Raw genomic sequence first — 27,929 nt, 5'->3', positions numbered from 1 at the left:
CATATCAAATATTCGCATGCTTGGTGATTTGACCTCTACCATTCAGATCCCAATATTAGTTAGGTCTTGATCCTGGTTCTTCTGGCGCCTAATTCAACCTGAATGCAGAGAAAAATTTATCGGAAAATGAGTTTTCAAACGCTGTTTTTTTGTGATGTAGCTCAGATGATTGTAGAGGAGTCTGGAACACCGCTACGTTGACTTCCTCAGCACCAAATCTGATGGTCAGTGACAACATTTTCTATACTCATTGTGTTTCATACGTCATCAACAATGAGCTATGAAGACCCATGATCGCTCCTGTTTCCGCGGCATAGAGTAGGGCACCAAAACGTGACTTAAACGATTAGAAGTCACCCGAACTAACATAACGTAAATCCGCTTATCCGTTACGTAGGTACGTACAGCAGAAATATATTTTCCGTTATTACTCGTCCCGGTGTTTCCAAAATTCTACATTCATTTAAGGCACCGTGAATACCAGGAAGCAATTTATCGTTTAGTATTTATTGAAATGATCTCGGATGGCAGAATTCACGTAACGTTTTATTTCACCAGAACGGAGGACGGAAAAATTTATTCATGAAGATCTCAACATAAAAAAAGAACAGTTTACGGGGCAATCAATGAGAAAGAGTATAAAATGTGAAGCACTCGAACAAAAAGGTATTAAAATCTCACTTGATTTATAAAAGGAAACATTAAAAAAATACAATGATCGCTGAAGACTTCTATTCAGAATGTTAAGTGCCACTTGCGAAAGTATTCCATCCGATCGTTGGATTGAATCCAGAGAGTCATCTCACATTCAGGTCTTCAACGGGTGAAATTTTCACATGCGAAAGAGGAAGAGTTCTTTCTCCCGGTGACCCTGCGCTTTTCCAAGAAGAAGGCTAATTCAGAATATAAAACAAAATTTGGAGGAATCTGGGGTTTTCAGGAATTATCATCCTGATTTTGAAATTAATGAATTTGAACCTCCGATAAATATGCAAAGGCCCGAATTAATCGCCTTCCAAAGTTAATTCAAAAGAAGTTCACAAAAAAATCCTTTTCCATTGCCTTTTGAAGCAAATGTATCAAAAGAATTGGGTGCATATTTTCAGTTTAGTAATAATATTTGTATTTTATATACTTTTAGCTCTCCATAAAGTCAATTTAAGTACAAACTCTTTAAAACTGAAATGTTATTCCGAATATGAAGAATTGACTGATTAACTTACTTAAGGACAAAACTAATGGATGCATGCCTCATACTATATCCCTGAAAATAATATTTTAGGCACAATGCATTTTTTTAAACAAGCTTTTTATAAATATGGTGACTAAAGATCATGTATAAATAATTTTGTCATGTAAAGCATATATATATATATATATATATATATATATATATATATATATTTATATATATATATATATATATATATATATATATATATTGACATATATATATATATTGACATATATATATATATATTGACATATATATATATATATATATATATATTGACATATATAGATATATAATGGATATATATAAATAAATGAATAAATAAATAAATATATGTTTATACATATACACACATACATACAGGGTGAATCCCTAAAGTAATGCAATTATTTTTATGGCCATTTATTGAACAGAAATGCAGAAACACTTACAATTCTTCAAAGTATTGTTCTTGGTTGTCTACACATTTTTTCCAGAGACTCTGCCATGACCGGTACGCGCTCTGGAAGGTGTCTTCGGGGATCTCTCGCAAAGTGTTCGTTACGGCTGGTTGGATCTTTTCTATGGACGAAAAACGGGTTCCTTTCAGGGCTGTCTTAACCGGAGGGAACAAAAAGAAGTCTACTGGGCTGACGTCAGAACTATAGGGGGGGATGGGAGAGCGTTGGCACCTGGTGTTTGGCCAGGAACTCGCCAAGCGAGTACTCGTAGCGAGTTGTGGCAAGGCGCGTTGTCGTGATGAAGTTGCCAGGTAGCGGAGATGTCTTTTCTCGTCCTGATGACCATTTTTTGGAGTCTTTCCAGCATATCAACGTAGTAGGTAGCGTTAACAGTCTGTCCTTGAGGAATGAAACCCTTGTGGGCCACTCTTTTACTGTCGAAAAAGACCATGAGCATTGTTTTCACTTTTTATTTGCTCATTCTTGCCTTTTTGGGCTTGTGGCACTGGTCGGTGTGCCACTCAGAGCTTTGGAGTTTTGTTTCTGGGTTGTATTCAAATACTCAGGTTTCATCACCAGTGATAATGTTGTCCAAATAATCAGGTTAATTTTCAATACGTTGCAAAAGTTTCCTTAAAATTTCCGCTAGGTTCGTCTTTCGATCGTTTGACGACACATTGGGAACGAGCTAGGCGCATACTTTCCTTATCGCTAAATCTTCAGTAGCAATGCAAAACACAACAGTAGACGATAAGTTCAGTTCAGGGCTAAACGGAGTCATGACTTCAAAGGGAGGATGCGACCTGTTGGGATGATTAGGGGGTGCACGGATACAATGATAGAGACAAGAATTTAGCAGGTGGAAGTCCGGATTCGGTGGAGGCAAATATGCTGGTAGATGGGAGAATTTCGCTGTGGATAAACTGAGGAAACGTGGAATGAGGTGAGAAACGCACAATGAGGCCGGCACAGAGTTGTTTCCATGGAGAAAAGAATAAAGATGATATCACATCTCTCTCCCGGGAAAGAGCCTATCCCATTCACTACTCTTGAGTGGACGGCGGCGGCGTCGAGTATGCTTGTTGCCACCGCAAGAGTGGTTACCCACTCTTGCCAAGTTCAGAGGCGTTTACACTCCCTCGGCTGCCCTCGTGCGTGAATTTTTGACTAAATCTCTATAAATACCTTGCGAAGTTCCACCACAAGATTCTTCTTCAAAATATCCCCTTCCATCCCGACAACAATATTGCGCTTTTTGATTTGGAAAAAAGAGAAACGACCTTTGGCCTTTTCCCCAAAAGATCTACTGGGATTTAAATTTTTTTCAACGTTTATTCGAAATAACCTCAGAATAATCTCTTGCTAGAACACTAGAAAGATCCACTGGTAATACTTACGCCGTTAGTTTAGATTTTTTTTCAATAATTTTAAGCATTCCATTTTTAGGATAGATAAATAAACGTCTTTATTTGGACGAAATTGAGACCATAAGGTCCTTTCTCTTAGGAGAGAGAGATGGCCTTTGCAATAGCCTAATCAATGTAGCTGATGAATACTGAGCACAAAGTTTCATGATCAAATGTGTGTTTCCCCGACAAAACTTTCCAGTGAAATCAAATGTTGTTAATGTGTAGGAACCAGAAGTTCACTGGTATCCAATCATTCCACTGATAATGAGTTCACCGAATACTCTGAAAACAAAAATATCGCATGCCCTAAACCCAATATATGGGCTTTACTTACATATTTACTAAACCGAGCTTCGGGTTTGGAATAAGATTAAATATTTCTTTTTATCACGGGAGTTAGTCCTTTGCAGCTAAGTGGATATGTTTAAGGGCCGTGCTGTCGTAAAATCCGGGTGGCTATTCAGCCGAGTTTCGAAGAATCATGCATACTTGGAAGAATCGTCAACCACTTACAACTATGTAATAAAAAGAGTGAATATTAAGATTACATATATAAATAAATATAAATACATACATCCCGTTGCCGATCAATACGCCCTTCATCCATTTTTCCCTCCTCCTTATGATTTCTCCAGATAAATCCCTCTTCTCACCTACCATACTTCTTTGCTCTTCTTTGCTAGTTCTTCTTGCGGTTCATTTCACCCTTTTCAATTCTCCTACACACCAACATTTTAAAAGCCTCCAATCGTCGTCTATCCTCCTGTTACGGAGACCATGTTTCAGCGCCGTACATAACTACGCTCCATATCGAAGTTTTTTTAATTACATCCTTACTCAACGTCGCTGTCATCAATCCCCTCCTCCTGGTAAAAGCCTCTTCACCTAGTGTCATTATTCTCTTTACGTCCCTACTACTTTGATCGTTTTGATACAAACCACTTCCAAAATACGTAAACTACTCCACCTACTGTATCTGCCCTCCTTTTTTACTACTTTTTAGTCTTTCTCTTTCGGTAAAATTTCATAACCTTTGTTTTATTTGTACTGATTCTCATCCCATATCTATTGCACTGAGTTTCAATTTCACTCTGCAATGTTTACAACCCCTTGGCTGACTAACAAACTATTGCTTGGTCATTAGCAAACCTAACTGATTCTACGGATTCCCTGCCAACTGTCATTTCCATCTCCAGTTCGTCTCATGACTCTTTAATCATTTCCTCCACTTATGCATTGAACAGAACCGGTGATAATGGACAACCCTGCCATACATCTCTTCGTAACACTGTCAATTCGGATTCTCCGTTCCCCAATCGCACCTGAGCAGTCTGAGACATGTACAGGTCGCGAATTAGCCTCCTGTCCCGCCAATCTACTCCTATTTTCTGCAATATACGGATTAGTGTTTCCCAATTCAGTCTATTAAAATGCCTTTTTGGAATGCACGAAACAAGCAAATACGTCCTGATTGTGTTCTATATTCCTCCTATATTTTACCCTCCCACACATAAAAAATATATATAAGTATATATTTTTACTCTATTACGGCCTTCGGCATTCCATCTTCAAATCAAATGCTCCGCACACGCATTTCCTGCCTCTGTAAGATTTGTCTGAACAATTCTCTTTCCTCCCCTACTATAATCAAGTGTAGATTTATTTATTTAATGCACGTATATTTATTTTCAAAAGATTTCCTTTAATTAGACATAAGCAACGATTGGTGCTACTTTGATCATGACCTTAATGCGTGGCTACCTTTGCCTCATTATTCACGAGAGTAAGTTCCCGCAAGGAGTTTAGCGACCGAACGGAACGTTGGTTGAAGATAGACGGAGAGGTCGGACGAGGGGACGCGCTTCGGGTGAGTTGATCGAAGTAAAGGGAGGATGACGGGATGGAGGGACGGTGAGGCATGGAAGAGTGTCGGGGAGGGGGAATGAAGGGTGGGGAGTAGGTTTGAGGGCTTGCTCCTTTACCTTTAGGCGGTAAACAAGAGACCCCGAGAACCTTTGCCGCTCATGCCCAGACGATCGACCCGCCCGCAAGGTTGTAGCGGCGGATCGAGGAAATGAAGTTCGAGTGTCTCTGGAGAGGGGTGTGGTGGGGAAAGTCAATGACGCAGTGGCGCGGAGCCCTCGCAACGGGTCGCAGAGCAAAGATTAATAGTGTATGCAACGCACAATGAGTCAAAGAGTTATATCATTCAATATTGTTAGAGAAATGTGAACTTCTAAGTTTCCTTTAGTGTAACGATCCTATGTGCTCAAATATCTACACCTGAGGTGGTTGTTCCTTAAAAATATGTCACATGTACAATTTCGTCAAATATGTATTAATTGCATATCTCAACCTTTTCATCATCACTCATTCCGTGAAATATTTATTTTTAGGCCTAAATATCATTTTCGATGGGAGATTTAATATTGTTTGAATGAATTTTTGACTATTTATTTAATTAATGTGCTCAATATTGGGAAATTTTTACCTCTTTTCTATATAAAAATAGAATTTGTGCCATTTTGAAATGGAAAAAGTAGCAATAAAACTGGAACAGGAAGTATTATATGCTCTTTTTTCCATGCGAGAAAGGTTCTGCCATATATTTTAAAACCATAAAGATAAATCCGAAGATTTGTTAGAACGGCTATGGTAGACATTACCTCGTACATTAAACACAAAATTAGCTGATTCCTTACTCTTTAGTGCCCACGGTTTCCCAGAAATACTCCACCTACTCGGTTACCATTACAAATTAAATACCTTTACTGGCCCTTATTTAGGAAAAATAATTTTTTCCAGTTTAACTGAAACCTCCCATTTATTCTAACATAGTTACGATACATTAAAGAATCCTGAATGCGGTGTGTAAAGAACATTAGGCCAGTAAACGATTCAAGATAAAAGATGCCAAGATCACCAGATGACGTACTTTATCGTTTTTAGATGCGTTTGCTGAACATATGGCCATAATACGACATTGAGTTTCCAGACGAATAGCAGAGGAAAGTACCTTATAAAGAACCAAAAAAAGAGAACCAAATATGTTGGACACAACCCGGTGCAGAACAAAATTGCAAAGATAATTATAGGAGGGAAAGTAGATGGAGAAGTCCAATGAGGAATATCAATGGACAAATAACTTGCTCAAATAAAGCGGTATGACATCAAAGAGAAAAAACTGAAGAGCTCCCAGACTATACGAGGATTGCAAGTAGTAACGCTTACAGTAGTATCACTTTTAGTAGTATTACTTGTAGTGTGAGATGGGGTAGAATGGAAGGTTGCAACCGACCAATCTTCTGACTGAAAAGCAAATGACAACGGTGTATATGATATTGCAAAGATGTTGCGATACTTATTTTTATTGTTTAAAAGGTATCCAGGGGATAACTGAAACAAAACTTGAGGTTTAGGATTTGAAAATGAATGTGATAGTTGATTCAGTTACATTAAGAATGTTGTGACACCTCTTAACAATACTCTTAATAATCGTTACAACAAAGTTGAAGTCAGTATCAGAGCAATCTTTCTCGTCCAATTATAATTCCCTAATTTCTTACCACATCATGGCTTTCCTTTATCAAATCATCCTCAATATTTGTAAGGTGTTTTTTCCGTAACAACCTCATTATAATCTCTACCTTGATTTCTCTTTGCATATTAACCACAAGTCCACTCTCAATCATGCATGGCCACTCAGCTGCTCCTGATTTCCCTCACTGCTTTTATTTCTATTCTTTCAGGTATGTTTATGAATCCATTCACATAAATTGGCCATCAGTTTAATTTTCAGCTGGCAATTTCATCTCGATGATTGCCCAAATATGTCTTCTTTTGTCTACTTCCTCAGTGCCACTAAATCGACCCACTTCACACGAAGAGTTTCCCATAGTGCCTCTCTCATGCCTGAAATATTTGTTAATTTGTACGTAAGAAGGTCAAATATTTCTACCATATATGTTTTAAGATAAAAAATATTTTCGTAAATATATCGATATTATTATCCGAATCAAACGAGAGCTTTTAATGAATAAAGGAATACATGAATGTCAGTAAAAACATTTAACATAGGAATAGAAGTGTAGGTGTGCCACTACGACGTTGAATTAATGAGAAATCAAACTCAGTGCATTCCTCTGTTGTGGGTGTATGGCTACTTGGCTCAGAGGGAGCCTGTGCAGCCATCCACAGATGCTTCCACCTGCCGAAACCCTGGGGCGACAAACATGGAAACGCATAGGTATGTATCGAAAATCAATCAGATGGCTGCGGAGGACAAATTTATTTCTTTTTTTTAATTTCTGCGGGATTGAAACCACTCTGTGGTCCGCAACCACGCGGAAACCACTAATTAATCACTTCGAGTTGAGAGCTGGGAATATTGGAAGAGGATAAGAACTGGAGAGGGCAACACGCGGATTTTCATGCAAAATGAAAGTGGTTATATTGCTTTTGAAATGACTTTAACATCAATCCTTGTCAAGGGAAATAAAATTGCAAATTGATTCCCACATCAGGAGGAGAAATATTATAATGGTACCGAAACACGTTTGGCACGAGCCTGGGTTTTAATATCCATGAGCGGTACTTTGCATAGGTCATATTTGAAATTTTTAAGATTGAAGCACGATGATTATCTGTCGAAATTAAAATATGTTGGCACCCACTAGTTACATTTAAAATAAAATAAGTGAAATACTACTCTGAGTAGCCAGGATTGATATCAAATAGCATGTTTTTTTAATGTCAAAACTTGAAAGAATATGAAAAAATATTCTCAGTTAATACAATTAGCACATCGAGTGGAGTAATGAAATGGGATTTCCCAGTCAAATTACACCAAATTCTTAACCTTATAGTGTAGTTAAGAGTAGTTAAATAAATAGATCATCCGAAGTTTTATGATATAATAGACAATAAAAATTGTGATAAAATATGTTTGCCCACAGCTCTTATTTCTATCGGTACAAAAATATTTTTGTGGGTAATCTTATTTCTATTACTATTTGTCGTGCTATGAAGAGAATATCTTAAGAATGACAAAAAATAGCCCATGATGAAAACTATTCAATCCAACATGTAAATGAAAGTACATTATTTTTTTAAAGCATTTCTGAACATGATAGGTGGTAAGTAGTAGTAGTTTTTAGGGGAGGCGACCGACTGCTGAGGTTATTTGCGCCATAGGGGATGGACAGGAAAGGATGAAGGGTGGAGAGAAACCCAGCGTCGGCATTAGCCTACTCTTTACGAAAGGCGCCAAGGGGTCCGCAGTGAAACGTCCCATCCGATGGACGGCGTACTCACTCAAAGTGCCCTCCACAAAGCACCTCAAGTAGGAATCGAGATACCTCTGAAAAATATTCAACACCGCCGGCATTTGAGCCCGCGCCCTCTGGGTGGGAAGTCAGTACATTAGCCCCCACACCATCTTGATCCCCATAGGTGATAAACTACTTTTGTTAGATTCAATGCTTTTTGTCTCCAAGCTATTGTATGAGATGTAGAAATTAGCAGCAAACCTTAGTTAAATATATTATGCATATAAGAAGTTAAGTGCAGTGCGGTAAGTAATATTCTCTGGCAAATGTTGCCATCTCTTGGCTCGGTTGCGGGCTTGGTTGATTGTTTTTGACAGCAATGTAGTTATTTGTTTTCACAAAGAAAAAAGTATGGGACAGATCCATAACCGCAACGCTTCTCGGATTACGATTGATGTAGTACTATTTTAAATACAGGGTTTTTTTTAATAATTCTAATTGATAGTTTATCATTTGCACGAAGACTTAAGGAAGCAGAGAATGAAAACTAGGGCACATGAATGTTAATTACTATTAAGTTTTCTAAACTTAGAACTATTGCACATCCTCATACTTTACTCAGCATCCTAAAGTAAAAATGAGCCGCATAAAGTAATGTAATAGGACAACACATGTTGTCCTATTACATTATTTTATTAAGCTCATTTCTTCTACCTCCCTTCATGCCGTCCAATACTCATATTTTTTCATTCTTCTTTCATACCAATGAAACATTTTCATAGCCTACAATAACCAACTATTTCCCAATCCTTTATCCTTCTTTCCATCTTCTTAAATACCACTCTTAAAAACTCCCCGACCTCATTTCATATTTCTTAGTTTTCTGTCCCCTGTTCTACTGCGTACTTAATACAGGCTCTGAAGACGCCAATTGTAGCCCATTATTTTAGCTTATAGCCCTATTTTCGGAGAAGTGCAGCGTTACGCTCTATATCAAAATCATCAACAACTCCCTTTCGACACGTTTACTCACAATCTCAATTATTCGTACGCCTCTATTGATTGATGCATCTTTGGCTAGCTCATTTCTTTTCTTAATAACTTCGTACTATCTTCATTTTAACCCACATTACTACTCAATATATGATCTGATCCAGCAGCTTTAATTGTGCTCCAGCTCTCTCATGTCTAATAAACCTAATTTTCATTGCCTAAATATTTATCTACTTTGATACCGCTAATGCATTCATCAATGGAGTTTAAGAGGTAGAAATTCCTGTTCTGAAAGTCTACGTAAGGCTTGGTCATTTCAAATTTATTCCAAATATGGATGGAAATCTCGCAAGTGGTTGCTAGCATTGCCTTCAGTTGATATCGAAATTTGTAGCTACACGCTGGATATTGCTATACAAGAGTATGCTATGACGAATTCTTCCGAGATATTCGAACGCATTACATATTGATTGAGTTCCCAGCAACAAATATTCATTTTCTTGCAACCATCTTCACGGAAAAAAAACAAAAATTTCCTTGTTTCTCTCCAGAAAACGCATTCCTGAAGAACCATTTTTAGGAACATTGCTTACGAGTTTGCTTTATCAAGGTAACTTCAAGAAAGTTAGTGTGAAATAGGACTACATTTCCTAAATAGTTCATGATTTTCAGAATATAAATAGTGCTAATGCATTATATCACGTCTTTTTAGTTTCACGTACATTCATTAATTACAATGCATTCACGGATAAAAACCTGTAAGTTATTACTAGAATCGAAATTGCATAACTTAACTTCAATGCTGCGAGGTTAGTGCAGAAAATTGTCCATTGCCATCAATAAATGTTTTACTCTTTTGATATGCAAATGAGTACACTTCGATTCTTCTCCCTAAATAATTGTATTTTTCATGTTTATAAGCCAATTATAACCAGCGTATCATATTTTTAAACGAAGTTATATCTTACATTTAAGGAGGCGATAACGAAAGACATGGTGATATTTGATTCTGTTTTCAAAATTTACAAAGTTGAAAATTAGGTTTTGGAACTGTAAATCGGGAATGCAGCATATATTTTTTCTAAGGATAGTAAACATTTATTGTAACTTAGAAAAATTTAAAGGGGTATTAAAAATAAAAATATGGGTGTTTTTACCTTTATTGACTCTGCCCAAACGAGTCCCAAATGCGAATTCTAATCCGAAAACTTTTCATGGCGTCTCAATGTAAATGTACATGTTATGTAACTTTCAAATACCGTTAATCCATATTTTCGAGATTTCGAGAAGAGCCTTGATAGCCTACCATAATTTAATTCCAGAGGAAACAGAATGTACCATTCCAATTTATTTTTCCTGCTACCAAACACTACGTCAATCTTCCAGTCCACAACGTTCCCTTCGAGCGAGCTTCTTCAGATCCCTCTCCTCTTTACGTGCCCCCCTCTCTCGCGTTTCCCCCTGCATACCTCCCTCCCTCAGGAGACTACATCCCTCCATGAAGCCGCTCTAGACTTCAATCCTATCGCGCCACACCTCTCCCACTCTCCTCTTCAACCTCGTCCACTGTCCCTCCTACCCTGGCGTTTCCGCTCCAAGGGTTTTGCGTTTTCTCATTTTATCGATTCCGTGAACAGAGGTTCGTCTCTTCCCTTTGTCTCTTCCTCGTAGAACGATCCGCGTGATACGGCCCGTAGCTCGGTTATTAGCGGCCTTTCTCCCTTCGTACCCTGTACACTCTCCGACTCCCGTATACAATATCCGAAGACCGAATCGCCAGCGTCGTGGAAAATGTGATCCGAACGAAGCTTTTCTTCTCATATGGGGAGATTGTGCTCAAATGAATTTATTTTAAATAAATAATCATAAACATATGTCTGTGTATTGATCTATTTAAATAACTTTACGTGTGTTTGTATTTTTTTGTAGTTTGTATGAAATAAAATAGTATAAAAAGCAAAGAATATAGTATTAATACAATTATGCAAGATATACAATACGATATGTTTCTTCTCATAAGCATAAAAAATGAAAGGATATTTTTGGGCCATGCTTTTTGCCGCCGTCTATTCAATTGCACCCTGCGTATTTCTCTGTGTGTTTTTGCACACATATTCACGCAATCATGCGCCCGTATGCATAACTATTTAATTATTGTTTGTTTATTCCGTAGGCCTAGGTATTGAAGATATTGTTTTTACATCAAACATGCCCCTTCACGCTCCGAAATTCTTTTTCACCCTTTTGCTCGCCGTTTCCTGTCGGAATGCCAATGTTTCAAATATGTCACTCAGCGAAGAAACGAGGAACGTGAACCAGAGTTTTATACACACTGCAAACAACTGTTCACGGGGTTACTATTCTTTTGATGTTCCACATATTCTCTAAACCGTTGTTTTAGTAAGAGAAATTACTAGCTCTGGCTTCATTATACCATTTGGTAACGTGTGATATAATTTACCCTGGATTTTTAAATCTTGAAAACTTGTTTTTGTTAGCTGTAAATTTCGAAACATTCCATTTCGACTCAGAATATACTCTAACATTCAGAAAATACTTCTCGCTCGATAAAGTCTAATAAATTGCTTTACTTTTTTGTTACTCATCTTTATTTTCAAGGAACACAAATAGTAGTAAAAAAAATCTTCAACAGCTTAGATAGTTGAATGGTTGGGTTTTTATTTCATTTGAACCTTCGTATAAAAGGAATGGGAGTAAAATGAAGTGTAAAAACATTAAAATGTATTAAGAGTTGTGAGCCTGCTGAGGAAATAATTAGATAGTGTGTTGAATGATATAGTATAAACGGTAAGGTTTTGCCTAATAGAGATGCACACATCATCTCTTCACCCTTCAGCATGTACGAGAGAACTTTATTTAACAACGAATGAAACTTTATTGAGCATTTGTTGATTAGGATAACGTATATGATAAAGTAATCTAGGGATTATCAAGTAAGGACTCGAGAGAACATGATTTCAATTGTTAGTTATATGTATGCTTTTAATGCTAACCATGAAAAAAATAAAACGATTGAGAGCAAAGTTAAATGATACCTAAGGTGACTGATTTGAAATAAAGATGTCATGAAAGAAGGATGGAAGAACTCAGTATGAGCGTTAAATATGAGTTTTATTTACTCTCTAATAGAAATTTAATCTAACGCGGACACTTTTTCCCAACAAGATTATGCCTATGATTGGATGTGGTGTTTGAATAAATACTTTTGTAAAACGACCGACTGATTATTCACTGTTAATTTAAGCTTGAATATTCAAATTTAGCAAAAACTATGAGAAATATATTAACAAGAGAAATATATAATTTTGAAATAGCCAACTCAGTACTCTATTAAAACGGTCCCTTTATTGGAAATGTACAGTGAAGGAAAACCATACCAACCTGTAATTAACACTCAGATTTATTCGCCCTCAAAGTCTGATGCCCGAGGATTTTAGAAGCAATCTAATGCATCATATAGTGAGATTTATCACTCATTATATTTTTTCAGGCCGGTGAAGGCGGATTTTAACATTTGTGCATTTCTTATTTCTCCCAGCATCACCTAACTTTATGTCGTTTTTTCAGATGAATTGAGCTTCGGTGGCGTGGAGGCATTCCGGGCAGAGCATGCGATTACTCATTTAAGGGCCCGGTTCAAATCCGAGTGATTCCTCTGAACACTCCTAGCTACAATCAAGCTCTTTGATTTTCCGAGAAGCTTGTCTTCCTCGGAAACCGCAGGTGGCAAAGGAAAAGGAACCGGACCCCTCTCAAACCTGATTCGTGAATTACACACACCGTTGGGCTTATTTTGAGCTGGGATTTGCCCCTTCTCCTTCAAGTCGACCTTCCGATTGATCACTGTGGCTGAGGATGAATTTCCTCTTACAATGTCCTTTCAACAAATCGCCTCTTTGATACAGGGCTGGCATTAACTGCCCGCAGATTCCCACCTCCGCATAGAATTAACCCACTCATCCTCGTCCCACTCAACCGCTCATTATTCCTTTTTTCACTCATTCCATTCCGGAATCTAATTCGGCCAGCATAAGTATCTTCCATCTTTATTTCTGAATCCCTCTCTCTCTCTCTCTCTATATATATATAGATATATATATATATATATATATATATATATATATATATATACTACCTTGATCAAAAAGTTCCCGGAATAACCACCGTGTGGCGCTCCCATCGTTCCGATTTGAGTTCTGTTTTTTTTGTTAAATTGGTACATCTGTTGTTGATATTCCCTTTAAATCTTAGTGTCATAACTTGACATTTGCAAAAGTTACGTAGCCAAGAGTACATCTATCTCTGTGTGTGTTGGCGATTTTTTACAATTTCAGAAATGGATTTAAATTTGCAACAACGAACTTGTATTAAATTTTGCGTAAAAAACGGATTTAGTGGCGCACGGACGTTGGAAATGTTGGAAAAGTGTTTCGGCAACGATTCTCTAAAAAAAACGGTCGTTTACCAGTGGCACGAGCGGTTCAGAAGTGGTCGTGAATCAATCGAAGATGATGAACGCAGTGGCAGACCATCGACATCGAAAGTCGGTGAAAAAATTGATAAAGTAAAAGAAATGTTGGTCAATAACCGCAAATTAACCATCAGAGAAATAGCGGAGGACTTGAACATTGCCTATGGATCCGCCCAAGACATTGTGGTTAATGATTTGGGTTTCCGTCGTGTAGCAGCAAAGTTGGTTCCAAAAGACCTCAATTTCATGCAAAAAAGAGACCGTGTTGACGTCGCAAAAGACATGATTTGCGAGGCTGAATCCGATCCCACATTCATCAAAAGGATCATTACTGGAGACGAGACGTGGGTTTATGAGTACGACACGCAATCCAGACATCAGGCAAGTGAATGGCGTTCACCAAATGAGCCAAGACCAAAAAAACCACGTCGTTTTCAGTCAAAAAAGAAGGCAATGCTGACGGTTTTCATGGATTACAACGGTGTAGTGCATCATGAATTTTTGCCAGAAGGCCAGACAGTAAACAAAGAGTATTATTTGGGCGTTATGAGACGTTTGCGTGAAGCAATTCGCCGAAAGAGACCAGAAATGTGGGCAGAAAACTCGTGGATTTTGCACCATGATAACGCACCGTCGCACAGTGCTATCATTATTCGTAATTTTTTGACGAAAAATGCAACAAATACCATCCAACAGCCACCGAATTCACCTGATTTGGCTCCCTGTGACTTCTTTCTGTTCAATCGAGTTAAAAAACCATTACGGGGAACGCGTTTGAGCAGCCGAGAGGAAGTAATGGAAAAATCGCAGGAAGCACTGATGGACATACCGAAAACCGAATATAAAAAATGTTTCGAGGATTGGATCAAGCGCTGGCATAAGTGTGTTGCAGTCGATGGGGATTACTTTGAAGGGGACAATATAGATTTAGATGAATAAACTTGTATTTTTAATTTTCTGAATAAATTCCGGGAAATTTTTGATCAAGGTAGTATATATGCAGAGAGAGATAGAAAGAGAGAGAATAGATCAATAAAAAATGTATACACACACACACACACACACAATATATATATATATATATATATATATATATATATATATATATATATATATATATATATATATACATACATAAAATAATTATTTACATGAATTAAAACACTAAAACCTGCAAATGGCGAACACACATTCATTCACATGGATATAAAAGGAAAAGGAATAGGAACTCATAACGTATTAAGGACAAGCACAGGATTGATGGGGAAGATGGAATCGAGCAGATCACAAGTAGAAAAAATTTCCTTGACTTGGACCACGGATCTTCAACTTGCCGGGCCGATGCTCTAAGAATTGAGCTATCGAGGAAGCGTAATTTACATTTAAATCTGCGGAGATTTTATGCAATCTATGCTCCGATTTTTTGGCCAGACGATGACTTTGAGGAGGTATTTCACTCATCTAAGTAGATTTTACCTTCCCCGCCATTCCTGTGTTCGTCTTTTATAAAATAAAAAATGATCCCCTTTCTTTATATCTATTTCCATTTGAATGAATAGGTATTCGCCATTTGGCGGGTTTTTTGTTTGAAAAAAAAAATATACTATATATATATATATATAAATGTATGCATAGAAATATAGTTATACATAGATAAATAAATGTATATATGTTATATATATACTATATGATAAATAAATATTTATTTACATAGTTCTCATCTCTCATGAGCGTCATCTAATTTTTACTAAAATATGTACCGGTAGATTACCCAATAATAATAACACAGTATATACATATGTATTTTATAATTTCATTATTCTTATAATCTTAAATAAGATTCCTATCCATATTCAAATGATTGACATGCCCCATTTTGGTATCCCAGAAGGGTGGAAGAGTCCTAGCCTCCAATTCCTCCTTTCTCTCGCTCAAACAACACTTGAGGGCCAGGGGTGGAGTAGGTGAGGGGATTTTGAGAGGATGGACGGGTGTTTTGAGCACCGGACGCTTCGCCGCCCTGCGAGGGTTTGGGCGTGTCATCTGCGGCTCTCCAGGAGCACCACTCCATTCCGCGAGTCCCCCGGAGAGCTCACCTCTGCACTCCTCCTCGGGGTCTCCACCCACTAGATCAGAGGTTTGACGTGCCGCGCTGCAATTAACCCTCGTCAGCAGGGACAATTCAAGATATTTACCGCGCTAAATTGCAATCGACCGTGAGTTTTTCCACTGAAGAAAACGAAGAAATTAAGTATTCGCCTAAAATATTAGTTCACCGTGGGTTCAAAAAATAGTTCACACCTGAAGATAAAAATCTGTCGAGTACATGAAGGATATCATTTGACGAAATCTGCGAAATAAGGGCTTAACCTATTTATAATTAATTAACTTTGAAAAAATAAAAAAAGGGGTCATATAATTTCATTTGAAGTATTAACTCGCTTAATTATCAGCATTGAATGCATATTTACAGCTCGCGTTGGCACTTGAAGAATGGAATACTACGATATAATGATCACCGTAGGAGGCTTACATAATATGTAGAGCTAATTTTACGCATCACCATAAAACTCAAGCTACTTCCTAACAGACTAAAAAATCTTATTGCTCTGCTTTATTCTCATCTACAGCGCAATACATTTAAATATCATTTACGCCGTCCAAAGATCCATTAATATTATTCCCTGATCTATCTTCCTAGCTTAATATCTTTAACCTTTCGCAGACTCAAACACCTCACAACATCTATTTCATCCATTCTTCCTGCCTCAGAATTTCATCTAAAAGGTAAGAAGTAGAAGATAAGAGGATCCATTGAGTCCCTTCTGCGAGAATGGTGGATCTTGAGCAGTGTTGATCAAAAATTTATCCTTTTTGGTGGCACCGAATCACCTTATTGGTACTGCATATGATGGAGTGTTGATTTTACCCCTCACAAATTCTAAAGAAATTAATCCTAGATTGGTTTTAAATTACTATGAGGTCAAAAGACTTTCAAAGCAATTAATGAATGCACTGTATTGAAATTGAGTTACTTCTGTAATAATATGTGTAAATAAGTATGAGAAGTTAACCAAAGCGTAATTTAGGGTTAGCTTAATGAAAATATTTGTACTAAACTACTGGAAATATTATCTTTGAGTCTTTATTTACTATGATTTGTGTACAGTTAAGTATATTCATAAGAATGGTACTTCATTTAATTATTAAAGCAATATTAGGCACCGTTTACAAGCTATTTTTATATTATTGAATATTACATAAAAAGAACTATATTCCATTTGGACTGTATCCTCTTTTTATGGCTACCTGATAAATATGTTAAGGACACTATATAACGAGCAATTTTGTTAAAGAAAGCTTGATAATTTATTTACACGTAAAAGAGAAGCCGGTAAAGTTTCTTATACTTTATATTTTTTTCAACTAAATTGTAAAATTGTGAAACCCTCCCAGTAAAATACAAAAGTAGCTTGATCCGAGGCACATACCAATTTGGTAGCACTTTTCAGGAGATAAAAGTTGATCGTAAACAGCAGACAAGATCTACTGTCGTAAACGATGCCACTTTTGATGCCACTTGTAGCACTTAATATCCTGTATCACTTTATGTGGGACATTCAAGGGTAGGTAATGGACTTCATGAATCTTTAGCAAGCAAAGCAGAGAGATTATAATTAAATGAAAAAGCAACAAAGACGGAATAATTTTCATCTTTTTGCAGTAAATACCGGAACTTATCCCTTTGTTAATATCACCTCATCATAATTGTAAAAGATATAAGCCATAGGTATAACATAATACCTCAAAGATATGTTGTCGACAGAATTAATTTGGCTCAAAATTTTCCGGAAAATCAATTCACATGAGTAGCGAAGGACACTATCTTAACGTAATTTAGGAGATTCACCTCTTCACTCCGGAAGATAATTTTATCTCAGGTCATGCTAGTTCAAGTATTCCATAACTTTCAACAGAAAAATATATACATTTTATCAGTTATTATTGTAAGAAAATACTCAAAAATTGGACTCATTGACTCAAACTATATTTATTTTCACCAATTCCATTTCCAGCTCATAAATCGCCATCAAGAATTTTTCATAGGCGGGTGATCGAGGTAATGCTTGAAAAAAATTGAATCCCCTGATTTGTGATTATCTGAAGACTCTTCTTCAAAGTTCAAATTTCTCAAGACAAAGTTTTTTGGATGGAAAATTAAACTAAAAGGCTTCTTGAAAACTTTTCCGCCGGATTAAGAAGCTTTTTTTTTGACCGCACCTACTCACTCAAAGCAATCCATCATAGCGACTCTAATTCCTTTCCATTAATTTGGACGATGACGACTGTGCCCAAACTCTGTTACGTATTCCAATTCCTCCCGACTAATTTTCGCGACGCGAGCTCCTCTCGTGCATCCGCGGCCCACTCGTTAAAGGAGGGAGGCTGCGGTGGCTCTCATTAGGGAATGGGAACGAGAGGGGAGGAAAGAACCTCGAAACTTGACGAGGGGATTGTGAAGAAAAAAAACAAAATTGGGCCATGGGAGCGAAGGCGGGAGGTGGCGGGGATAATCGGTTAAATAGACGTTGTGCCTCACACCACGCCTCCGTGGGGAAGGATATCACGGGACTCCGGCGCAGCGCGGATCAAAGTCTGAGAGAACCCCAAACCGGAAAGTTATCCTGAAGACGTGGCGGCGGTGACTGTGGGTGCCCACGTCCGCGTATCCGGAAACGAAGACCACCCAAATACGGCTCTCTTGAGTAATTAATGGTCTTCCGTTCGTCTCCTTCCCCGAGTACACCCGCTAGGTAGCGCGCTGAACCCTTCGCACTCCCCCTCTCCCCACCCCTCCACCTCTCCCGGGCCGAAAGAGAGAGAGAGAGAGAGAAGGGGTACTAGAGATGGGTGGGAGAAAGGGTGGGGGGAAGAAGGCAGTGGCACCGGTGGGCGAAGAAAGTTTCGGGAAACCGAAAAGGGTCTCTTAACGCCAGCCACGAATTCTAATCGAGGGACCAAGAGGTAGCAGAGTGCTTCCACAATCCCCCCGACCCCTCACCCCCGAACTACCACCCGCCTTCCCTCGCTAATAACTCTCGGAGCTGCCTCTGTTTTTGTTCTGTTCCGTGCCCACCCGCGAGACTAACATATCTCCGTCGCTGTCAACCTCCCTATCCCTTAAACAACATGCCCGCGCGCCTCTCCGTCTTTCCCTCTCCCCCCCTCTCTCTCTCCATTTCTCCCACCCTCTTTCTCCTTCTCGCTTTTGCTCTCTCGCCTCCATCCGTCTCTTTCCCTTACTCTCCTCAGCCCAAGCCTTTGCCTCGTCTCACTCCATGTGTCATCTGTTTCCGTTCGTTAACCCGCCATCCACCGTGAAAACGCGTGGCCATGGCGTAGCGAATTCTTTCAAATTTATAATTTAAAAAAATAATGCGTGGTATTTTCACGACCTAAAACCATGCACTACATGAACTTAACGTGCTTTTAAAGAGCTATAGCCGTTATGGGCAGGGAAAAAATAATTTGATCTATTGTTCTTCTTAAATGTGTACATTATATTCAAAGTTTCAGTTTTCCCTTTTTTAAAAGAGTGACTTTATTATTGTGATAAACTACATTAGTACTTTCAAATAATATTTACGGGTAATTTTCACTTATGATTTTGTGAATTACTATATGTTTAAAAATTATGGCAAGAACAAAGATGATATATTTTTCACTTTTAGATTGGCAAAAATTTGCCACAAAGGAAAATCATTTATATAATAATTAATATTTCTTTTGTGGCCGATAAGGCCAAAATGCCTTAGCTTTCGAAAAGATAAATGAACTCCAAGGATGTCGGTAACCCTGTTAACGTTCTAATGAAAAAACCCAGCTCTCATTCTTTAATGTACTCGTATTCTCGTTTTTAAAATTTCAATTTGTTAGATTTTGAATTAATTTTGAAACGTCTTATATTTCTCCAGTCACCTTCATTTATTCTCTGCATTTTGTCTCTGATTCCGCTAATGCTATCCCTATTCCTGTCATGTGATTGAAATTCGATGACCAAGTCTTTATAAGAGGGTCCTCAAATTTCAATCAGCAGGTCGCATGCATCACCAAATGAAATACTGAAATAAAAAAGCATTAAAAACATGAGTTTCTTGATCATATGACCAGTGAGTATCCTGGTTAAGATACATAGATAAAGATAAAGATGGATAGTTATTACAATATTATAAGAGATAATGTTATGTTTTAGATACTTTACACGGCTAGCAGTCGTGTAGATTACATGCTTACCCATGTCGTTACCAACGATATGCTATCAACTGAAAAAATAACACCATATAGTTAAATGAAGCCTAGCAAAATATATCGCTTTGCATTTTATTTTCATTAATGCTATGGAGGGGGAAAATTTGCTGATAAAATCGAGAAGAAAATGCCAGAGAATCAAATAAATTGGCCAAATTTGCTCAAGGTTATAACAAATTAAACAGCATTTATATAAAAATCTGAGTACAGTGAAAGGTAGGACAAATAAACTGCGAGAAAAATAATTCCCATGCAAGTTAATCTTGACGTTTTAATAGCTATCGCATATTATTGGTAAGGGCTTGTAAACGCTTAGAGAAATTTCATTCAAAATTTCACAATATCTAGCATAGTGATAAAAATAGGAATAATGAAAAATAGATTGAAATAATTAATTATGAAAGAAATGAATAAATTTGTGTTTTTGAGTTTGAATTAATATTTGTTTCAGCACATTTATGGTCGAGATGCATTGATACGTACATGCTTTTAATGACATCAAAAATGTCAAATACAGATCCCGAATGCGAGGTTTAATGAGCAGAGTAAAAGGCATTTGTTTGTTTAGGCATTATTTGCATTTGAAAATGTCAGTTAACAATTCATTTATGTGTTATACCTTATGTCTTCAAATAATTTCGATGTGGCATTCTATTTTGATCATACTTGTAGTCAGAGCAAAATCATTGAGGTAAAAAGTAGTTTCCCCAACAAAACATCTGCCAGAGCACTACTGTCATTTAGATTTTAATTATTTTATCTAATTTTTGGAATAAAAATGTCCAAGTAACAGCTAAGTAAAAACAACAATTTGTTATCAAGGAATAATTTTGTTCCCACATACACTCACCGTTGTCATGGCCATAAATTAATGCTACTCTCTGCTTAATCAACAACTCTATATAAATCCTCTGTCATTCTCCATTCTTGCTAGTACTCATCATGCTTTCCTCCGCTCATTTTTCTCGATTAACCAGTCGTTTTTCCGCTGGCAGATTTAAATATAAAGGTAAAAATTTTATTTTTTTACCTTTTTAGAGCTTCCCATAACGCACGATGATAAGTGACCTGCTATCACAAGATCGCTAAATGCAGTTTAGAATGAAAGTGCCATATTTCCATTACAAAGGATGCAACTTTTTTAACTCTACTTTATGAATAAATGTATACCAGAAAAACTGAAAATTTTTACAATTTACCTTCAAGGTCCACCAACTTGAAGCATTTCAACACCTAATTAGCTTTTTCCCATTTCGAATCATTTTTCACTACCCTAGTTTCTAATCAATTTGAATAATAATATAAAATTTGAGATTATAATTTTTAATCTCAATTCTGAGAATAGTTGACGCAAAAGCGTAATCAACCAGTCCCTTTTCTTAAAGGTTAGCTTCATTAAACAAACATGAGTCATCAAATTGATTGCTGCCTGCCTGTTTGATGCATACATATGTACATATTCCACAAAGCGTTCCCTTTCAGGATGGGAATTATCAATAAAATGGAGAGGAAATACGATTCCCGCCGCTCAAGATGATTATGATTGTCAGAACATTTTCGTTAATATTTCAAAGATAAGAGTATGCCAGAGTATCAGCCTCTATAGGACCGATGCCACGTCTAAAAATCCCTGCAAAACGATTACAGTATGACACTAGCCAGTTTTGGTATATTTTTACTTAAATGCTCCAAGAAAACAAAAGCCTGGTAATACTCATGGACCACTTTCATGATCGTATTTTATTGCAAACCCGATCATGATTTGTACACCCTAACGCAAGGAATAACCTAAAAAAATCCTAATTTTTACTTCAACAGCCATTCAATTTTCCAACCCTCACCTCTCCACGTTTGCTGTTCTCATCTTCCCATCACTTCTTCTTATCCCTTCCTCTCTGTCTCTCTCTTTCTCACCTCTATTTTTCAGCATTCCCCTATCCCTTCTTCACGCCATCCCCTGCTTTCCTTCTTCCATCCTCGCCCCTCGAACCTTTCCCGGAGCCGCCCGCGTTATCCTCCCTCGCTGGCTGCTCCTAACAGCCCTCGGGACATTTTCCACTCCCAGACTTCCCGCAAAAACCCTTCCTTCCCAACCCTCCAACTCCCCACTCCCTCGTCATCTGCACGCCAAGGTTTCCGTTGTCTGGGATAAGGTGAGCCGGGAGTGAGAGTGAAGTGAGAGTGAGATGAGGGAGTGAGGGAAAACCTTTTATTCTTCCCACCTCCTCTCTTCCTCCCTCTTTTTATTGCCCCCACTCACCTTTCCCTCCCTCAACTTCCACTCAACCTTTCTCCCTCTTACCCCCCGTGCCCTCGGAGGGGTAGAGAGAGAGAGAGAGAGAGAGAGAGGGAGGGAGAAGAAGGGAGTTTGTTGGTACACAAGGACCAGCCAGATCGTCGGACGGGATGCATTGTTGTCACGCGTGCTCGTGTCTCATGCCGTGGCCTTCGCCTTAATGGCGTGCGTGTTTAGGTGACCTTAAAACCCGGTCTTGTTGCTTTGGGAGGTGACCAAAACGACTATGCCTCGTGGTTCGTACTAACATAACTGACATGGCGAACACAATTTCGTCCCTCGTGTGGTAGACATCTTACGGCGCGTGCTGACATAACCGACATGTCGCACGACATGTTTGTTTGCTGAGTGTCTCATTCGGATCTTAACTATGGAGTATTTTATTTAGTATATTTCTACAGCACACAGAATCACTCTTAATTGCGGCGTTCACCAATTCGGATTTGTCAATCCGAGAGTACTTGATTTAAAAGTATTATTGGGTTATAATTAAAGAAATTTATTTATCTAAGGCACATTTCTTCAAAATAAATACCCTCCATTAAGTACAATTATAAACTTTGTGACGTCAAATGGGGAAGGTAATTATAGCGGCCCTTTCTTTACCTCTAAATCAATGACAATACTTAATCAAGATATATGCTTTTTACATTTTAACGTATTCATGCATGTGCATGTAATTTGTTTTTAAGAACTATTAATAGAAATACTGGTAAGGATGAACGAAATTAACTAACGTGACCAACCCATGGTACCTCGGGTTATGTGGGAAAACAACAGGAGTAGATGCCCGCATACGATCCTTGTATATGTAATTTATCAGGGAATATTAAAAATATTGTCCTGGGCGTGAAATGGAAACCAGCGATCAAACATGACTTTTATGAAAAACTCAGTTATAGCATTTAATCAATAAATTTATAACACAAAAACAATATTAATAATTTCTGTGAATAAAAACCGAGGGTGTGTTAAATATAGACTATTTGAATGAAACATGCTGTTTTTAGGGGAGCGATGAATGAATTCTAAAAGAATACTTGAGTATGATTTATTTTTTGGAGTATTCACATTAACAGGCAATGGCATAAAACTAAACAGAATCCGGAGCAAAGAGGCATGATGGCTTTGTGGTTTTTATGCTGAGTCATTAATAAATGCTGCATCGGTTTGAATATTAATCACACGCACCCAAGCACATCACAGTTGTAATGGCGCCCTGAAATCAGACCATTCTTGCTGGAACTCGTAGTAGTAGTAGTTTTGAGGGGAGGCGACCGACAGCTGAGGTCATTTGCGCCATAGGGGATGGATAGGAAAGGATGAAGGGTGGAGAGAAACCCGGCGTCGGCATTAGCCTACTCTTTACGAAGAGCGCCAAGGGGTCCGCAATTTAACGTCCCATCCGACGGACGGCGTACTCACTCAAAGTGCCCTCCACAAAGCACCTCAAGTAGGGATCGAGATACCTCTGAAATGCTGGAACTCTCATTTCTGTAAGTTTCCATCACGATTTTATTCTTCACTACCCTGATTCAGCCCACACCCTCGTGCCCCTCATAGCCAAAACTTTTTGCTATTGTAACTCGCTCGAGCCTCGCATTCTTTTCTCTGCTAAACGCAATTTAATTTCTCTCACTTTCTGCTTGGCGCACGTTTTGTGTTTAAAACTTTCATCTCTGACTGTCATAGAGATTCCGCATGCATGGTACTCGAGAGAACCATAAAACAATTTGTATTCCATAAACGAATTTCAAACGTCTCTCATTAGTAACTGTCTTTCTTCCTAGCTCAGGAGAACTCCAAAGGGCATGTTTTGAAACTTTTGCGCTCAGTAACAAGCTATTCCGTTCACCGGACGATCCAAATTAAATTGAAAAAGAGAGGATGGAATAAGTTTCGGGTATGAATGGTAAATTGAGGGAGAGTATCTTCGAGCAAAATATCATGGAAACGCTTGCATGACTTAACAATAACACTAATAACTAATTTCAGGGTCTAAAAAGACTAGGACGGGCATTACTGCATACTTGCATGTATGAGTCATACAAACACGAATAATTGAATTCATTACCGCTTAGATATGCAAACTAAAGAAACATCAAAATTTGGTTTCAATAAATTTGAATGGTTTCGTTATGTTCTGGAACCAATTTGTTTATCGCTACATCTAACCAACCAACCACCTGAGAGTCTAAATGTTAACGAAGGGTGACTCTCAAAGTTTGGCGACCGCCATAAGTATTTGGATTTTGGTCGTAGAACTTTCGCCAGGGACTCGATGGATTAATGACGCGATAGATTAGCGCTCAAAGTTAGGAATCGGTGGCTGGGGGGGGGGGGGAGGTGCGTCGAACGAAATGAGGAAAATTTTCCTGGAGGACGCCTGTTAGTAAGTTGAGGTGCAGAAGGAAGCAAGCTGCGGCGATGATGCGCATACGGATCAGCGAGAAAGATAATTGAAATTCCGTCACTCGGGATGCTCACACGTGAGGGGAGATTGTCGTCGCAATAGACGGGGAGGGCGACTCCGCTTTGACGGAAGGAGGTATGGGTGAATACTCAGCTGGTTTGCAGTAATTATTGGTCAGATTTATCGCCCATTTTTTCCTGAAATGTGAGAAAAAATGAACCGCACTTAACTTAATGAATGAAATATTCGGATAAAAGGTGAAATTTCGGCATAAGCCTAAGATAGTTTTCCGATTGCCAACAAATTCGTAGGGAACCGTAGAGAACGACCTCTGGCGTTCGAAATTATGGGCTGCCAGAGCCACGAGGACGCGGCGCCAAATTAGTAGCGTTCTTAATCGACAGTGAACCGTAAAATCCGGCATCCTACCCTAAGTAGGATTAGACTATTATCGAAGGGGTGTCAAAGACACCCTTTTCATCCACGGGAGCCTTTCAGTCTTGCATGAAGGAATCTCGAAAGCCTTGAGACTTCCACCTCATAGAGTACCCACGCCGAGATAATTTTCTGGAGCATGGACTAACGGACCTATTAAATGTCACGCAAAAAGACGAATGTTCAAGTTAAGCCCAATGAATTTTCGCAGAAGCGTCAGATTTTGGTTTTCCATAAATCTCCCATTCCAATTACTTTTGGGGTGGATTTCATGAATCCAAAATGACACGAAATATCGTAAAAAAGTGCATATTACATTAATTATTCCAAGTCATTGCAATTATTTTTATGTGAAAATGAGTGCTGCCATGGAAAAGGTAATATTTTATCATTGTGTAATGAAATAGAATAAAAACATCAAAATTATTTTGTAGGATGTCATTATGGCTTAGTTTGTGCTGAATAAATCGGATATAGGTAATCATTCTTAACTTGAAAATACAATTAGGATAAATTTTGGAATTTAGTGATGGGAAATTTTTTTAGGATCTTCCTTCAGGAAGGTAAAGTATGTAGGCCACGTAGCGATTGTTCTGTGTATTTGGATTGATACAGACGGGGGCACAGTGATTATAAAATACATGCGCCATGAATTTAAGAGTGGTTAGCGCTTCTTCGGAGTGTGCAAATATTGTGCTAGATTCATACTTTTCCTCTCGGAGTTTTCTGTCTAACTACTCCAATAAAAGAAGAAAGTCGTCCGAGGTTTGGGGGTGAGCGCAACAGATGATCTGTTTACTGAAAGGACAATGAACCTCTCGCACTCTCCATCAAATAAATCCGAAGAAGAAGTTTAATCTATTTTTTATTGTAAGGAACATTTTATTGTACATATTGGTGTACAAGGAGTACATTATTACTCCATTATAGCTAAAAAATACATTTATATAACCCCGGAGTGAACGAGTATGTCCTTAGAAAACTTAGGTAGTTGAATGGACTTCAGCAAAGAAGAAGTTATATCGTTAAAAATAATGACTGTTTTTTGCCTATGGCGGAAACAAAACTATGATTAATAAATATAAATTTATACTAAATACAGGGAAGACAATTTAATTAAAGCGGTAGTTACAAGCAATATTTCTCCAAAATTGAATTTCATAAATCACAGTGAAATTATCACAGATGTGGGAAAATAAGTTGTATTGCCTTATGCACACCCGAAATTATTAAAATACAGGTAGGTACCAAAGTTGGATATCTGCTTATGATCCCTCTTTGTATGTTACTACAGCTCTACTTAAAATCACGCTACAACGCCTCCTAAAAACAGCAGTCTCTTGGAGAACTTAGACTATGACAGTCCACGGCACTTTAGATCAAATTAAAACTTATTTTTGATAAAACAAAACCACCCTCAGACAATTATTAAGCGGGGTACTTTGCGCTTTACCACTTTCCATAAAATCTAAAAAAAATCCCCGATATCAATTTAAAAATATTTATAACGTCCATGGCCGCAAAAACACTTTGGAAAAATGTGACAAAGAAATTAGTTCCTTAATTCAGGAATGACTTTTATTTCTTGTCAACTTGCCAATTATTTCCTCCCAATTTAATTATTTTATAGGTAACTGACTAAATTTCTCATGAAAAATGGGGTGACACAATACTATTTCTCATGAGTTTCTTGGGGTGACTCATTTTCATCTCTTTGATCAAAGTTTTCATTTAATCAACCTTCTTCGACACAACTTAAAAAACCACTACTCATCGTACTGAGTACGAATAGATTCTGATTAGTAGACCTAAGCAAAAGAAATTAATTCACTATCGCAGCTCGTTTGGAATGTCTTTTGACTACAACTCGTTTTACATTCATTAATTTAGTGCTATTTTCACCAGTTTGGTAGTCTTGAAGTCCGTCCAGAGTTCGCATATATATCAAAGCAAAACATTTTCGATACTATGAACCTGATACCTATAATTAAATTATGTGTTTAATATTAATTCTTTATGAATGTTTCATACTATCATATTATTTAATTTTATTAAAGCTTTCAATATTTAACTTCTTTAAATCGCTTAATCGTGGTAGATTTCTAACACTTTGCTTCCTCCTTAAATGTATTATATAGTGAGGTTTTTCTGCAAATGAGTGAATGAATTTCTCTATTTTAAAATTACTTTTCTTAGCTGTACAGATCTTTTCGCTACAGAGATGCTACACCATATTTACGCATATGAATAGATATTATCGTAATTTTAATGAAAATTGACGGGAGTTTAAATGAGTTAAGGGACTGTTTCAGTGAAGATATTTATTTTAAAAATTTAAACTAGTTACAAGCATTTTCCTGTACTTTATGACACATTAAAAAGCCTTTCAAGAAGAGGTGAGGAATTTTTGTTCTTAATCAAAGTATGAGGCATACATATTAAGCGTAAAGGTTTTTCAACCCCGACTAGTCCTGGCCTCATCCCTACTGCGCATGGAATTCACGCATGTGCCAACATTCTCTTCTCCACGAAGTTCACAGGAACCTTCGATTATTTTTTAGCTGGAGCTACCCGTGTGTACACAAAGTTCGAACCCGGAATCCACTGGACAGCAGACAAATGCTTGACCCACTGTACTACC

At 37.7% G+C, this 27,929-nt stretch overlaps 1 protein-coding gene across 1 annotated transcript in view; it reads right to left on the bottom strand.

Annotated features, from left to right (window-relative positions):
- The window catches only part of LOC139687167 (uncharacterized), a 244,143-nt gene that overhangs the window by 129,653 nt on the left and 86,561 nt on the right, over positions 1-27,929 (bottom strand). The window lies entirely within an intron of this gene.

The sequence above is a fragment of the Hetaerina americana genome, unplaced genomic scaffold, assembly GCF_022747635.1.
Source record: "Hetaerina americana unplaced genomic scaffold, ioHetAmer1.1.p SCAF_17, whole genome shotgun sequence".
NCBI classification, from domain to species: Eukaryota; Metazoa; Arthropoda; class Insecta; order Odonata; family Calopterygidae; genus Hetaerina; species Hetaerina americana.
This window is presented reverse-complemented; position numbering and strand designations above follow the sequence as displayed.